At 51.2% G+C, this 4489-nt stretch overlaps 1 protein-coding gene across 1 annotated transcript in view; it reads left to right on the forward strand.

The window, feature by feature from the left end:
* Nucleotides 1–4489, forward strand: part of si:ch211-57n23.4 (immunoglobulin superfamily DCC subclass member 3) — a 35252-nt gene that overhangs the window by 943 nt on the left and 29820 nt on the right. The gene's annotated exons all lie outside the window — the stretch shown is intronic.

Below are 4489 nucleotides of genomic sequence, written 5' to 3' on the forward strand. Positions count from 1 at the left end.
GATGCCGCTTGGCCTGCTGTGTTCATCCAGCCCTGCACCTTGTTGTCCAGGGACCCGGGTTTGATTCCACCCCCGGGTGACCATCTGTGGAGTTTGCACATTCTCCCTGTGTCTGCATGGGTTTCCTCCCACAGTCCAAAGATGTGAAGGTTAGGGTGGATTAGCCATGCTAAATTGCCCCATCATGTCCAGGGATGTGCAGGTTAGGTGAATTAGCCATGGGAATTGTGGGATTATGGAAGTAGGGTGGGGAGCTTTAGGTCTTGTTTGGAGAGTGGTGCAGACTTGATGAGCTGAATGGCCCCTTTCTGCACTGTAGGAATTCTATTTTACTGTGTTAGAGTTTGTGGCAGTGCAGTATGTACGTGTTAGAGTATCACTGGGTGATATAAGGTGCTGTGTATTAAGAGTGCGTTAGTGTGGTACTTCAATATATTACAGTGTGATAAGGGGAGCTGGCGATGTTAGACCATAATCTCACTGGACTGGCAATCCAGAGGCCTATACTAGGGCTTTCGGGACATGTTGAAATCCCATCTTGACAGTGAATGGAATTTACTTTCAATTAATTGATATAAAATCTGGAAATTTTTATTGTTGACGGGACATAGGTAACTCAGGCTAGGCCAGCAGTTATTGCCCGTTCCCAATTGGAGAAGATAGTGGTGAGTACTCCTTCTGTGTGCTGTAGATGGAGCCCAGAACCGTTAAGGAGGGAGCTCCAGGATTTTGATCCAGTGACACTGAAGGAGCAGTAAAATATTTCCAAGTTACAATGGTGAGTGGCTTGGATGGGAACTTTTAGGTGATTCCCATGTATCTGCTGCCCTTGACCTTCTAGATGGAAGGGGTCATGGATTTGGATGGTGCTCTCTGAGAAGCCTTGGGTGGATGCTGCAGTGCAGCTTGTAGATAATACACACTGCTGCTACTGAGTGTCAGTGATGGAGAGAGTAGATGCCTCTGAATGTGGTGTCAGTCGAGTGGGCAGCTTTGTCCTGGATGGTGTCAATAAATGTGTAGCTGGAAAAGTACAGTCGGTCCGACAGCATCAGAAGAGCAGGAAAGTCAACGTTTCGGGCTGAAACCCTTTGTCAGGACTGGGGAGGGGGAGAGGAGGCCAGAAATAAATAGAGGGAGAGGTTTGGGGCTGGAGGGAGGGTAGGTGGGATGGTGATAGGTGGATGCAGGTAGGGGGTTATTTTTTTCTGCCTGATGTTGGGGTTGTTTGTTGAGCTGGTCACGAACAATGCCTTTCGCTGATGCATGAGCAAATTAGTATGTAAGAACTGCAAGTAGTTGAAAAGGCAAGTGGCACAATGGCATATCTGTCTTATTTTTATTCATTTTGTGGGACGTGGGCCTCCCTGCCTGGGCCCAGCATTTATTGCCCCCTGTCCCTAGTTGCCCCCTTGAGAAGGTGGGGGTGAGCTGCCTTCTTGAACCACTGCAGTCTGTGTGCTGTAGGGTTGACCCACAATGCCCTCAGGGAGGGAATTCCAGGATTCTGACCCAGCGACACTGAAGGAATGGTTGTGGTTGGGCAGTGGGGAGGGTGGAGCGGATAGGTGAGTAGGAAAATGGACAGGTTGGGGGTGGAGATGTTTTGAAGCTGGTGAAGTCAATATTCAGGCCATTGGGCTGTAAGCTCCCAAGGCGAAATATGAGGTGTTGTTCCTCCAGTTTACATTTGGCCTCACTCTGACAGTGGAGGAGGGCAAGGGTGGACATGTCAGTGGCGGGGGAGTGGGAGGGAGAGTTACAGTGGATGGCACCCAGAAGGTTGGGTTGGTTGGTGCGTGCAGAGCGCAGAAGCTCCGCAAGCCGGTCCCTGAGTCTGCGTTTGGTCTCCCTGATATAGAGGAGATCACAGCAGGAGTAACGGATACAGTAGATGAGATTAGGTGAAGTGCAGGGGAATCTCTGCTGGATTTGGAAGGATTGTTTGGGGCCTGGGATGAAGGTGAGGGAGGAGGTGTAGGGCAGGGGTAGCACCTCCTGTGGTTGCAGGGAAAGATAGCGGGTGTGGTGGAGGGGTTGGTGGGGAGTGAGGAGCTGACAAGAGAGTCGCGGAGTGAATGGTCCCTGCGGAAAGCGGACAGGGATGGGGAGGGAAATGTCTTTTTGGTGGTGGGGTCTGATTGTAGGTGGCGGAAATGTTGGAGGATGATGCATTGGATTCAGAGGTTGGTGGGGTGGACCAAAGGGACTCTAACCTTATTGTAGTTGGAGGGGAAAGGGTTTGGGTTTCAGCCTGAAACGTTGACTCTCCTGCTCCTTGGATGCTGTCTGACCTGCTGTCCTTTTCCTGCTCCACATTTATTGACTCTCGTTTCCAGCATCTGCAGTCCCTACTGTCTCCAAGTCGCTGAAAACCATACTGTGAATTCTCTTCTAAGGATGCCCACCTTGAAGAAATTTCCTTCCTCCCTCTGAAGAGAGCTCAGTGAGTCCGTCTCCCTCTGCATCCCCCCGATTATCTCCTCTGTCCTGAAGCTGTTCGACCACATTCTGAAGGAATCCCGCTACTACAACCACGTCTCCTTCCTTAGTGCCTGTCTACGCAGCCGGCTTATCACTCCACGACTCCATCATCAGATCCTCACTCCCCACCAACCCCTCCACCACACCCGCTATCTTTCCCTGCAACCACAGAAGGTGCTACCCCTGCCCCTACACCTCCCCCCTCACCTCCATCCCAAGCCCCAAACAATCCTTCCAAATCCGGCAGAGATTCCCCTGCACTTCACCTAATCTCATCTACTGTATCCATTACTCCTGCTGTGGTCTTCTCTATATCAGGGAGACCAAACGCAGACTCAGGGACTGGCTTGCGGAGCTTCTGCGCTCTGCACACACCAACCAACCCAACCTTCTGGGTGCCATCCACTGTAACTCCCCCTCCCACTCCCCTGGTGACATGTCCATCCTTGGCCTCCTCCACTGTCAGAGTGAGGCCAAATGTAAACTGGGGGAACAACACCTCATATTTCACCTTGGGAGCTTACAGCCCAATGGCCTGAATATTGACTTCACCAGCTTCAAAATATCTCCACCCCTAACCTGTCCATCTTCCTTCTCACCTATCCGCTCCACCCTTCCTACTGACCAACCATAATAACCCGCTACCTGCACCCACCTATCTCCATCCCACCTACCCTACCCCCAGCCCCAACCCCCTTCCCTCTATTTATTTCTGGGCTCCCCTCCCCCTCCCCAGTCCTGACAAAGGGTTCCAGCCTGAAACATTGACTTTCCGGCTCCTTGGATGCTATCTGATTGGATGTCTTTTTCCAGCTTTTTCCACATTTATTGACTCTAGCTTCCAGCATCTGCAGTCCTTACTGTCTCCATTGTCCTGGATGGTGTTGAGCTTGTTATTAGAGCTGCCCCCATCCAGGCAAGTGGGGAGTATTCCATCAGACCCCTGACTTGTGCCTTGTAGATGGTGGACAGGCTGTGCCGAGTCCAGGAGGTGAGTTACTCGCTGCAGGATTCCTAGTCTGTGACCTGCTGTTGTAGCCACAGTGTTTATGTGGTGAGTCCAGTTGAGTTTCTGGTCAACGGTGACCCCCAGAATGTTGATAGTGGCGGATTCAGTGATGGTAGCACCATGGAATGTTAAGGGGTAGTGGTTAGATTGTCTCTTATTGGAGATGGTTATTGCCTGGCGAATGTTACTTGTTACTTGTTAGCCCAAACCTGGATATTGTCCAGATCTTGTTGCATTTGAACCTGAGTTGTGCCTTGTGGACAGTCTTTGGGTAGTCAGTGGGGTGTATGTTGGACCCTGTAAGTGAGGAGGCGCTATCTGTGAGGGGCAGATGACAGAATGGATATTGTGCACTCACAGTGTTGCTGCTCCCCTTGGCCTGACTGAGAGAGTCAACATAGTGCCATCTGAACCCATTTCTTCCCCGGCCCCAGAGCAGAGGATGGCCTGTATTTTGGGGACTGATACTAGCCCTTGGTGATGGGCTGAATGGTGACAATCGGTGTCATCTGCAGAAAATCTCTGCCTTCCTCAGCACGTCTGGGAGATGATCTTGACTGGCAGGTCAAGGGGAGAATTGAGGAACTCCCGAGTCTGTGCAAATGGATTCCTGGTTGTGGTGGGGTGACAGGAGGCTGAGAGATGGAGTGTCCCTGACCTCCATCGTTCCATCCCCTAATTCCAGACAGAGTCCACTATTGGTTCGGGTTTCCATGGGAACCATCAATCAGTGCCCTGGGAGTGTCGGCCAGTATTCACCACCTCCAACAGAGACATTGTTCAGCGGAATGCATTAGGGCAGGAAGACAGTTCAAACAGCAAGACCTGACTACATCCAAACTCTCATTCAGGCTGCAAATGGACCTTCCTCTTGCAGAGTGACAGGACTGACAATCCAAAAATAGTGCTGTGTATCAGATCACTGCTCAATCCCCTCACCCTCACTGATACCCAGCTCAATCCCCTCACCCTCACCCTCACTGACACCCAGCTCAA

This window comes from Rhincodon typus, chromosome 46 (assembly GCF_021869965.1).
Source record: "Rhincodon typus isolate 14 chromosome 46, sRhiTyp1.1, whole genome shotgun sequence".
Lineage (NCBI taxonomy): Eukaryota > Metazoa > Chordata > Chondrichthyes > Orectolobiformes > Rhincodontidae > Rhincodon > Rhincodon typus.